Raw genomic sequence first — 12799 nt, 5'->3', positions numbered from 1 at the left:
AGGATTTCAGGGCTGTCATTCACCCTGTGGGCCTTGGTCTTCCAAAAAAAGCCATAAATTAGCTTTTGAAGTGCTGCTAAGGGTGGTGCTGTGGTGGTGGATGCACCAGGAATGCCCAGCTGGAAAAGACTGAAGCTGTTCCTGTCTGAACCAGTTTGTCAATAAAGCCATATATCAATAACTATTTACAGATTGACATCCTGGAGCAAATTCTGGATTTGATTTTGTCAATGCATTGGCACCAATCTTCACCACTCGAAGGCAGAGGCCCCAGGGATTCCTAGCAGGGTTTTTAATTACCTTAATATATTCCCAGTTGATGACAGGCAACTGCAGCACACAACATATTGCTCTTCTATAGCTCCTCTGGCATTTTCTGGTGGTATTGTGTGGTTGGAGCTGGTGGAAAGGATTCAATTGCAAAACAAAATGTGAAAATACATTGAATATTTAAAAAAAAAAAAAACAACAACCCAGACTTCCATGAAAATGTAGCTATCTCTTTATTTATTTGTTTTAAATAGCTCTTTCATGTGTTGGGACAAAGAGACATTGTATTAATCGTGAAGTGTGAAATGTTTTTCTTGTTTGCTTGGGACAACAACTGGGAATACATGGATTTGCCTATTCACGCTTCATTGTTATGACAACATTTTTTTTTTCACAAAGTATTTGAAAGCCAGTGCTATGAAAGGAATAAAGTTGGCTATAAAGCTGGAGGAGTTTCATGCTTTTGTTTTAAGCTTGTGTGTGTGAGCTTTGTCAAAATTGTGAGTCTTTCATCTGTGGTGTCTGCCCGATTAAAGGGTTCTTTTCTTGTTCAAATATCCTTTAGTAAAACCCATTTGACTGAAAGGCTGTGCAAACACGAGCTGGCTATGGTAAGAGTTCTACATGAAATTTTTAACATGCTTTGTCAGCATGAGGTTTTCTCAGCTGTGGTGCCCTAGTAAATATTCCCCCCACCTACCTAAAATAAGTTCATTTTCTTGAAGTGCATTTAACATTTATAATTGCTGTAATTTTGTGATGGATTTATGACAATAAGCCTTTATGCCTTAGGTGAAACGTTAATCCACTCTGGATTAGAAAAATAGTGCCTTATTTCAATAGTTACTTGAAAAATAGTGCCCTAGTCCAAGCTGTGCTACTGAAACAAGCAGCACCAGAACTGTCAGGTCCCAGCCATGCCTGAGTTTGCACTGGATTTATTTTCTGTGTTTTTCTCTCCTAAATGAGCTACCCGCCAAGATTTCTTTAGCACCACCAAAAGGCATTGTAAGGAACCTCATCTTGTGACTTTGCTAGAGGAGGACACGTAAATAGCTTCATCTAAGTCAAAATGCATGATTTTTATTTCAAATGGGGTTGTCACATCATGGCATGGGCAGGAGGACAGAAGGGTTCATCTAAACCCTGTCCCACCTCTCTAACATTTGTGAATTTGTGAAGAAAGAGCTGTTTGTTCTGTAAGAAACTGTTCATATCATGCACCACACATCTGGTGTGGTTCTGAAATGGGTTTATAGGAGGAGCAAGGAGCAAAACTTGTCCTTGAGATACTCTTTGTTTCAGCGCTGTTCATTCCTGTGTTGCTGTTTGAAAGCCTGAGCTTTTCCAGCTCCTATCCATCCCCACTCACCTTTGCTTTTCTTGGTAAAAGTCTACATTGGCACTCAGCTCTTAGACAGGAAAATGGAGACATTTTAGCACATGCCCCTGCTGAACACAACTAATAACACGCTGGATATTTTCCACTCCACCCAAACTGCATAATTGCTCACCGTATGAAATGAAGCTGATCTGTGTAATGATTTGATGAGTAATTTTAATCAGGGCTGTGAAGAAACTGCTCTCAGGTCTGGAAAGGTAAGTGCTTCCTGTAGTAAACAAATCTTGTGGTTTTAGCATTTCACTTCATTTGGATTTTCGGGTGACAGAACATGTTCCTTCTCTTTCCCTACGGTCTCCAAGGCTTAGGAACAATTTTGTAGCCCAAGTTAATTTGTTCCTCCCTTAAGCCAGTTAAAGGGGAGAGAGAAAATGTCATTCTCATCTTTTCCTTTGACAAGGAAAGTTTTGACCTTGGCTTCTTTGCTGTCCCCTGTCCTTCAGACAGCAGGAGTATGATTCTGCTGTGACGGCCCCTGACAATGAGCAGCTTCTTTGCAGGGTGGCCACTGGACCAGTGTCCTGTTGGAAGAGCACGAGGGAAATGGGTGAGTGTGAGTGGATTTGACACATTTCAGCACGTGGCAGTGACTGGAGCCAAATGGATCCTCCATGGAAATCTCCTGACTTGTGGCAGGATGAATTTGGTTTATAAACAATTTTTATTGCATGTCCTAAGCTCCTGGGTGCGTTCAAGGCTACTAAATACACAAGGTTTGCTTGAGTCTATCCTTCAAAAACAGAAAGAAGCTGCAAAAGGAGTGGTAAAATTATTTTTCTAAGTATTGTAGTGCACAGGGAGTTGTCTGTACTTGGGATGGAAGAACCTAATTTGATTCTTGGGTTGTCCCAGACAATCTGTGGCTAAAAAAGCCAAGGTACAGAGCAAGTACAAAATAGAAATTCAAAACTGGACTTTTCTGTTGCTATGTATGTTATCCACAGGTAAATTAAATATATCATAACTTTTGCAAGAATATATAAAGGAAGATAAATCCCTAGATTGGCTGGCTGTTTATTTATTACAGCAATCTTACACTTTCAAACTCCCCTTCCCTGCAGGCTCCTGTGTGCTGCCAGGCAATGGATCCCTGTGGATATATCATGTATTTGTGAGAGCACCCAACACTGGTCACAAAGGCAATCCTTGGGAGCAGAATTCCTGAGAAAATGGAAATTATTGTGAGTCAGGAATTCACATTTTAAAAATGCCCTCCAATATTTCCATGTGATTGCTTGGTTTTATGAATTTTCCATTAATAATCTTGTTTTCCCAGAATGTTTCCAGCAAGAAAGCACAAACAGGGAAATTGTGGTCATTTTAATATATATGTAAATAGGAGGACAGTGGTGTGATGCAGAGGATATTAACATTGAGCAGTACTCCACCATTTATTGGTAAGCACCATTTCACACTGCAGTTGGAAGTTTAAAGTAATGGTCCCATGAGCTATCCTGTCTCCCTCTTTTATTAAATTCTTTGTCATGGATTTGTCCTTTGCCAAACACATCACCTGCTCTTTCAAAACTGAGAATCTCCAGATGTTAATTTTTTACAAAAGCAGATTCAATGTTCCCCCTGAAAAATACCATGGCAAACAAAAGATGCATGCTGTTACAGAAATGATAGGCTTCTTTTTTTGGCAGGTATTCAGCAGGCTGAGAGTGCAGGGAGTGCCTGCTGAAGTTCACAGCTCCTGAAGTGCAAAAAATGTCTTTTAATTCCACTCTGCAGAGAACAGGGATGTGCAGCTTTTTCTGCTCTGCAGCATTCATGGTGCAGGCTCTACCCTGGTGAGGGCAATAGGTGAGAAACTGTCCTACTCTGCTCTACAGACAGCTCTAGAAAATATTGCATTAAATTTCCTCAAGTTTTTAGTGTATCTCAGCCTTCACTTGCTAAGAAAACTTTAAAGGACTTCAACTTAAAGCACTTCTCTGTAGCAATACTTTGTGCAGTATCTGCCACGTGGTGATGACCTGGCTGGTACATCTCCCTCCATTTGGGAGGAAGAATCCCACTGCTCCTCCTTTACAGAGAAGACCTGAAAAGCAGAATTAAGTGTCTTGTGCAGTGTCTCAATGGGGCAGAGATGAATTCTGAACTTTGGTCATGCCAGACCCTCACCAGCATCACAATTCCTTTCCCTTGTCCCAAAGGTTTCAGCTGAATAAGCCCACCTGGGCAGCATCACCCTGAGAGTGTGCAGTTGTTTCTGCTTGGCCCAGGAAATGCTCCTGCCTGCTTGGGGAAGGTTTCCCAAAGGATTGCTGCCCACTCAGTGCTGGGTAGGGATTTTATGTCTCATCCAAAGCACCTGTCAAATGCTCACCACGAGAACTTGGGATATGGAGATTTCAAAAGGAGTGATGGGTCTGAAAGGGAGCCCAAGGCATGAGTGCTGCCAAGGTGAGTCGTGTGTACAACTTGTATTTAACACAAGTGTAAAATATTGATTTTCTGTGGCCTGGATGATTTCACAAATCATTTTGGCACTATATTTTGTTCCCTAAGCCGTTTAAGGAGATAATTAATATCCATGTAAAAAAAACTTGTAGCTCAGCCTCTTGTCCTTCACTGCAGAAACACACCTGAGCTGTATCCACCTCCTCTCACAAGCCTTGTCCAATGCTGCCCTTCCCTGGGTGTTAACCTGATTTATTTGCTGCTCCTTGAAAGACTGGTTTCTTCATTCAGCCTATGTCTTTTAACACCAGCCTTCTCCTTGGCTCTGTTGATAACAGAATTACAGCAAAACAGAGGATTTGATAATATTTTAATATATTGAGTTTTTAAATATTAAATTCTTCAGCTTCCATTTCTTGCAGACAGAGCAGGTTTTGATTCTGGCTGCACTGAGGGGTTTTAATTTGGTGAAGATTCGGGATGGACACGAACTGAACCATTTTATTTTCTTTTCCTTTGTAAGTAACCTTCAGAGCCAGTCTGGCTGGAAGATGTAAGTCTGGCTGCTTCCTTTCTGTGCAGAGACACTGGATCAACACCTGTGACACACAGCTAGGGATGGATTCCACATATTGCAGCACTCACTCCCCTGCCAGTGCGGGGACAGGACAGATTGTCAGCTTCTGCTGCAGCCATCTAATAACCACCATCTGTTTTCCATTTTTAGTTTAGACACAAGCAATAGACCTGAATCAAAACCGTGGTTCCAGACTCTGTGAGGATTGCTAGAAATTCTCCTGAGTTTAAGAATTAAATAAATAACAATAACAAAAACAACAAAAAAATGGTTTAATCTCCCAGCAGAAATCCAGAGAGCTGTGCACGTGCCTGCAGACTCATTACCTCATTCACTCCAGCCCCCGCGCTGTCAGGGCTTGTTCCTTGTCACATCTCAAGCCTCTACCAAAATTTCTGCAGGGCAGGGACTGTGTATGTTTGCCTGGTCATGTATCTATGGGAATAAGGTGAAGTACTAATGGTATTAACAGCAAGTGTGAAAGGCAGTTTGGAAACCAGAGTTAATTCTGAAATTTGGCTCTTCAGTTCACTGTGAGTAACCAGGGAGAAAGAAGAAACCTGGCATTAAATGTAATTAAAATTAGGATTTGAAATGAGAATTGTCTTCCAAATCATAATGGCCATCGAGGAAATGGCCAGCGAAATCATCAGCCATGGGCCAGCTCAGTGACACCCCAATGCCACCCCAATGACACCTCCTTCCCTTTGGGCTACAAGCAAAGGTGATGTGACCAGGTGGGCACGGCCCTGGCCCAGCGAGGGATGTGGCACAGGGTTTGGGCACAGAGGGAGGAGAGGAGAGGCTGTGCTGGGCTGCAGCACTGTCTTTGGAGCCTGGTTTGGGATAAATCCATCCTGCCAGGGGGAAGCAGTGACTCGGAGGGACCACTCCTCCTCCTGATTCCTGTCCTGACGTGGTTCTCTCCCCACAGCCTCAGTCATTCCTGCTCCTCTCCAGCTCTGGTGATGCATTCCCGGCCTGCTGGCAGCCCAGGAGAGGGGTCTACCTGGAAAACTGAAGGAGCATTGATGTAAGAGAATAATATTATCAAAAAGCAGGATTTGACTGTGAGGCTTTCCAGGGACTGTCTCAAGCTGCTGAGGATTGAAGAGTCATCAGGGTTAAACTCTAAAAAGAAGCTAATTCCCAAAAGACCTTGGCCTTTGAAGTGGTGATGTCAACAGGAGAAAGAGAAAAAAGAAAAGTCTCTTCTGCTGGTGTTTGTCACTTGGAGACAAAAATGACTGCCCATGGCAGGGGTCTGGGACTGGCTGGGCTTTAATTTCCCTCCCAGTACAAACCACTCTGGTTCTATGAATACCTGAGGGCGTCATTGGTGATGTCAGAGGGTTGGAAAGCATTTCTGGAGTGAGCAGGTGAATCTCTCCACAGGGAGGGCAGTGACGGGGCCAGTCCTTTGCTCCCCAAACAGTAGGGGACATTGCAGAGGACATTGTCTCCTACATGGCTGCAGGGACCTGTGCCAGGTGCTCCCAATCTCCTTGGGAGAGCACACAGGGCAGCAGCCCTATTCCCATGGAGCCAGGTCACAGGGCTGAAGCAGAGCTGCATTTCTGCAGTGGAGGCTGCTGGTCTGGCAGAGCTGCTGGCAAAGGGATGAGAGATGTTTCCTCTCCTTTTGGCAGAATGAATGGTTTGATTTGGTTTGGTTTCCCCTGACATGGTGAACAAGCTGGCAGCAGAGGAGGGGACAGGAGCAGCAGAGCTGCTGAGAGTCACAAGAATGTTATGTGGGACTGGGCAGGCTTCCCTCTAGGTTTGCATATGTTTTAAAACCTGGATGTGGCCTTGGAGTTGGTTAGAGAGAGCTTCTACCTCCCTCCACCTGCAGCCCTGCCCATGAGACAATATCTGAGCTGCTGAGCTAAGGAAACATTGCTATTCCAGAGCCTCTGGTGTTATCCCTTCCCAAGAAAACAAGCGTGTGGCTCTCTGCAGGGTGAGAGAGGATTTGGGCACTGCATTCAGGCCTGGAGCTCTGAATGGAAAGACTGAGCTCTGCACAGCACTGAGCAAAGCTCCTCACAGCTTTCTGCCCAGAAGCTGAGTCTCCTCTGCCAACCTTCAGCTCTGCCCAGCCTTCCCAGAACGTGGTCCAAAGCCATCCTGATTTCTGCTCCCCACTGCAAGGAGCTCAGAATCAGGATTAGGATAGGTGGGTGTTGTCCTGGCCCAGTTTTTGGAAGGCTGGTTAACAGGAGTTCAGCACTGAAAATACCTGCTATGGACATGACCCTGCAGAGCTCATCCAATGTGAAGGAAACTGTTTTTGTCCAAGTCTCCCAAGCCAGGAAGAAAAAGTGACTTTATAATATTTTTTTAATGTTTCAGCTTCTGCCTGACTGTTGCAACCTTCCTGTTATTTGCTGCATCATTGTTTGTCCTGCTGGGGAGGGACAGGGAGGGCAGCCCTGCTGTTTAATCACTTGCCTTCATTGCTCACTTGTGGTTAATCCTTGCTCCTCAGCACAGCAAGTGGAATGCAGCAGTGCTGCTTTGCATTACCGCCCTGGAGCTGAGAACCAGGCCAATATCATCAAAATTCAAGGCATTCCTTTCCCAAACCCACTTTACATGGAAAAGTACCCTTAACTCTCTCTAGCCCCGAATACCAGGCTTGAGGGCCTCTTTACCTGCCAATGATGCTGGGCAAGCTTTCAGCCCAGATAAATCACAGGCAGCTGGGGAATGGGTGGAGGCTCTCGTTTCACCACTTGAAAGGCAACTTTTAAAAGTTGGTTGGAATTCAGCCTTTAATTTTGCACCCACAGATTTGAGGCTGTAATCAGATGTGAGCTGGGAATCTGCAGATCCCATCTTCTGCAGCACCAACACCACCTCTTGCTGCCTGCCTAATCCGAGAGAACAGTTAGGTAATTAAAGGTCTGGATGTGTTTAGCTTTTCCCACCGCTGAGAATGGGCAGAGCATTAAAAGGCTTTGGGTCCTGTGCACACATCCTGGGTGAGCAGATTCCTGTCCTCCTCATCATCTCTGAGTGCTCCCTGTAGCTTTTCCATTTATCATAGAGTGCTCTGATATGCTCCTCCAAATGCAATTATTATTACTCTTATTGCAGTTATTATCATTATACAAAACCCCTAAACCTGCACACTTCCAAAAATGAGACTTCATTTAGTGAAGATTCTTTAAAATATATTTATTTCATTTTCCAAATCCAAACTTCGGGAAAATTTTGTATGCAGCATCCATGGCTTGGGGCTGTGCCTGTGGGCAGCCAGAGCCTCAACATTGCTTCCAGGGGAATATTGCTCCACACAGCCCAGCAGAAAATTGTTATTTTTATTGGCATTTGTGCTGCAGCAGAATTTGGAAGAGGCCATGGAGGAGCTTTATGGTATGGTCTGCTTGCTCGTGTTGTCACTGGTAAAAAAAAACCAAAACAAAACAAAACAAATGAATTTTAAAACTCTAACCCCTGTTCTCTGCATAATGATGGGGGAAATGTTGCTCTGGTCTGCTGCCTTACCTGAAATGTCACTGCACATCTCAAAAAAAAAGTCAGGGAAGTAAAGTGAAGAAAGAAATATGGGTTTTTTTCATTCCTTTCCTAAATATATGTAGTAAGTATGGAAGGAGGAGGTATATTTTTGCTGGGATACTCCTTGAAGAAGTCACTGATATTTGTGTTTACTGCTGGATCCCATCATATCTGCTGTACTTCATTCACAGAATGATGGATTTAACTCAAAGGACAAAGTGCAATGGAGCAAAATGATTGGACTTACTGTGAAGTACGTGATTCTCACAGGTGCTCTCTTATTTTATTAAGAAAAAATTAAGACTCTGCACAGAAGCAACTGATGCTGCATCAGGCTTTGGATGTGCTCTTCCCTGTGGGACTGTGATCCCAGTGATCTGACTGAGTCCCAGCTGGAAGTGAATGTTGTCTGGGACTGATCCCAATGCCCAAACACACCAACCATGGCTGGGGGCAGGTGACCTCCCCAGAGAAGCCAACCCATGCCAGGAAAGCATCACTTGCAGTCAGGCACAGGAGGGGAGATGCATTTTGCTCTGGGGGTGTGTTCTCAGCAGCAGTTCTCAGTCTGGATCATGATTAATGCTGTGCCTAGTCTAAAAATTCAAATTTTTATTCATATAATTGGGCATTGAGCTTGCTTTTATTTTTAATTTTTGTTTCCTGACTCATTTGAATGTATCAGACAAAGTCTTTTTCCTCTCCTGGAAAAACTCTGTAAATGTCTTATCATGATTCCATCTTGATATGCTTCTGGTTCTCCTCTCCACCTTCCCCTTCATTCTGGAACCTGCACCATGTGTACATTTGACATGATCACATTTGTATTTCTATGTCTTGAGATTAATTTTCTTCTTTCCATCCTTTTGCTTTCATTACCTTGCCTTGTTGCACTTTAGGCTGCAAAACCTGTGGGGCAGAAATTTTCCTCCTACAAAACCAGTCCCAGGGTGATGAGCAAACCAGGGTGCAGAGGGCACATTGTGTGCTCTCATGGGCTGCTGGGGTGTTCACAGGGAAAAGCTCTTTATTGCAGATGAATGCAGAGCATGGAAATGGAGTGGAATTCATATTTCACAGAATCATTTAGCTTGGAAAAGGCCTTGTTAAACATCATGTAATATTTATTCCACGTTTGCTGGCCTGAACCACTAAGCAAAGTTGCTGAGGGCTGTTGCCTCTCCCAGCAGTGGCTGTGGTGGGGGGTTTGTGAGGCTGTCTTGCATCCTTCAAGATGCAAGACCCTGTCTTAGGGATATCCTGTTTTATTATTTATTTAAAGGATGTTTTCATTCATGACACTGCAATTTCTGAACCCAGCATGGCGGGACCATAAAATAATAGCGGGTCTGTTTGGGAGGACGTGTTTTATTTGGCACATTTCGGTGAAGAGAAGTACAAAGGAAGAAAAAAAGGTTGCAGAGCTGGGCTCTGTCCGTTTGTAACCACTCACCACAAATAACTGCTTGCTGCTGCCCACACGTGATATTTTAGGGCCTGAGCTCTTAAAAAGAAGCTCTTAAACATCAGCAATATTTACTGCCGTGCAGCCTCCTGGCCACACATAATGACTGCAGTGTTTTTTATGAAAATGAAACTCATCACATTTGGGGCTTTGCTTTAAGACCTCACATCCATCACTCAACCCCAAGCCGTGCCTCACACCTTTCCAATTCCCAGAGTCCTGCTCTAAATGTCTCTTTTTTCTGCCTTCCTCCTTGCTGCCTGCTCCTTGAGGAAATATCCTCTTTCCAAAGCTGTTTGCTGAACACTCCTACTGATCTGGAGGAGAGAGGGAAACCTGATCACATCCATGAAGCAAATGCAATTAGAGCACAGTTATTGACTGTCAAAATAAAAACAAACATAAGTTGTATAAAGATCAAGCAGCACCTAAGGTAAGTAAAGGAAAAAATATTTTTGCCCACCACAAAATTAATGGTAGGACTCACTTCCACAGGATATTGTGAAGGGCAGAAATAGAAATGATTCTTTTAAATTAACTAAGAAAATGAATGAAGGCTGGATTCATCACTTGTTATGAAATGCAATGACTCAGGTGAATAAAGCTGCTGAGAAAGCTCCCAGGGAGTTGGTAGGAGCTGGGAGGACCAGGAATCCACTGCTGGTCCTGTGGAATGTGGGATGGATCTGACTCAGCCACTCTTACGTGTTTATCAATCGTGCCACCTGTCAGGAATAAAACAATTACAAAACATAATTTCAAACTGCTGCAGACTGCATAAATGCAGTTAATTCAAGGTATGGATTTGCCTTACTGATGAGATGACCTAGTTCTTCAACCTTTTCATCTCTCACTTTCTTCCCTTCTGCCTAATATTATCTTTCTCCTGCTCTGGTAATGGGAAGTTTTGTTTTGCTGCTCCTCAGGGCTGTGCCTGTGGCTTTCTGTCTGTAAAGCTGTCCCACGCAACTAAAAGTAAAGCAGTTTATTCATTTGCTTTTGTTTTCTCCCATTCCTTGACAACCCCAAATCCTCTGGTTCTCCCTTACCCCTTAGTCTCCTTCTCTCTACATAGTGGAGAATAAACACAGCAAAAAACCTTTCCACCAAGCAGGAAAGGTTGGTAGGACATTTCCAAAGTGCTTGGTCCCTTATCAAAGACCCTTGTGATGAAACCGGGTAGGACATTTCCAAAGTGTTTGGTCTCTTATCACAGACCCTTGTGATGAAATTGGGTAGGACATTTCCAAGGTGCTTGGTCCCTTATCACAGACCCTTATGATGAAACTGGGGCTCAACCAGCACCAAGGCCACTGCTGAGTGTCTGAAAACTCTTCTTCCCACCACTCTGTTTCAATTTGAGCCCCCCACCCTCTGGTTATTTTGAATTAGGGCTGTGCCTGGGACCACTGCATTACACAGTGTGACATGAGAATTTATATAAAATATATAACAAACAGCCCAGCACTGCTGGCTGGCTGAGCATCACTTCATCTCTCGTGCCGGGGGGAGTGCAGGATGCAGGCAGATGAATTTCTTACATTGAGATGCACCTTCCTCTCTAAGGTTAGACTGTAAAACCATGAAGGAAATGCAAGATAAGCCACGGCTTCAGCAACCTCCTTTGTCTTGTCCCTCCCCACCCACTGCTGGTGCCCACAGACACTGCTGAGCTTTGTTGGGTGCCCTGCTGGGCAGCAGCACAATGCCCAGTGCCACAAGTCACCAGCTGTCTCAGGGCCACAGTAAACAAGCAGGGACAATGAGGGCTCTGCAGAGGGGCAGTGGCTTTGTGCCAGGGCTGGTGGCCGTACCTGAGGTGACAAACGGACAATTGAGCCCTCTGGGATGGTGCAGAGAGCATCAGCAAGGCTGGGCTTGTGCAGGCTGGCACATGATAACGTTATTGCTTCTGTCATTTGATGCTGGGTGAAGAATGCAGGAAAAAAAAAAAAAAGTGGTTTTAGCCAGCCAAGTTAGCATGTGATGTATTGCAAAAAACGTTAATTACTTGGTTTTTAAAATTTTAAAAGTTTAATAATAATAAAATGGTTATAAAAATAATAATATAATTAGAGTAATAAAGTTTAGAGTTAGGACAATTACAAGACAATAAAAAGTAAAGAATTACGGACGTTTGGATGCTCTCAGACACTAAGTTACGAAAAATATGATTTGTGAACAAAGGAATTACCCTTAAACTAATATACTTGTGGCATATTCATACATTTTTTATAGTTATTAATACATTCTATTCTAAATAAGAAACTCTGTTGTATGTCAACTGGTTTTTTTTTAATTTTCTGGAGTCTTTGAGTTTGAGTAAGGTTTGAAGAAATTAGCTGTTTCTGATAAGAAGCCATAAATTTTTTTTCTTTGGAAGATTTAGGTGTTTTTTGAAGCTAGTATTTTATTCTTAAAAAAAACTTCCCCTACATACATAGTCTCTATTTGAACATTATGTTGTAACCTAAAACTACATTTAACACACTACGTAAGAGAACATTTCTAACATTATACATATAGTATTCATTGTAGCATTTGTGAAAAGGCAATCATAAAATATGCGTTTTTCACAAGTATGATTGGTGAGGTTATTTTATGGCATATTCTGCTCTGCTCCCTTTTTCTGTCCCCTGCAGTCTGGTGGAAAACCACTCTGATATTCCTGGTTATCAGGCACACCAGGATGGTGGAATTCCTGGCTCAGTTAACAACTGGCAATTACCCAGGGATCAATACACCCTGAAAATTTCAGGGTGGCTCACCTTGGGCAGGCTTTCAAAGTATCAAAAACTGAATGCCTGGCCTAAAGCATCCAGGATGGTAGAAAGGTAACTCACACCTGTATAAAAAATGGTCTGGTGAGGATTTATACCCCGAGGAACTGGATAGCTCTGCACAGCACGCAATGAGAAACCCAGCAATGGGCACCTGGGCTTGAAGATGTTGGTTTGTGCTCTCCGTGACACACTTTGTAAAACCAAAATCTGAGTGTAAATAGTAGCAGATAAAGAATTTTTTTTTTTTAATGGCCTGTTGCCATGAAGAAATGGAGCTGAGCAAGCAAACAAGCAAAGGCAGCTGAGAGAATGAAGGTTCCATTACTCACAGTGCATTTGTTTACTTTCTTTGGCAGGAGACACAGGTGTGA

The 12799-nt window shown here is 43.4% G+C and overlaps 1 long non-coding RNA gene across 1 annotated transcript; it reads left to right on the top strand.

Moving 5' to 3' along the window:
• The first annotated feature begins 2731 nt into the window (after positions 1-2731).
• On the top strand, positions 2732-3453 carry LOC146767088 (uncharacterized). The gene is made up of 3 exons (XR_014956346.1): positions 2732-2853; positions 2949-3069; positions 3319-3453. It is a non-coding gene; the product is annotated as an uncharacterized LOC146767088 (long non-coding RNA).
• The last annotated feature ends 9346 nt before the right edge of the window (positions 3454-12799 follow it).

This window comes from Lonchura striata, chromosome 6, assembly GCF_050655825.1.
Source record: "Lonchura striata isolate lonStrDom1 chromosome 6, ASM5065582v1, whole genome shotgun sequence".
Taxonomy (NCBI): Eukaryota; Metazoa; Chordata; class Aves; order Passeriformes; family Estrildidae; genus Lonchura; species Lonchura striata.
The sequence above is the reverse complement of the archived record's forward strand: the minus strand, read 5'-3'. Positions and strand labels throughout refer to the sequence as shown.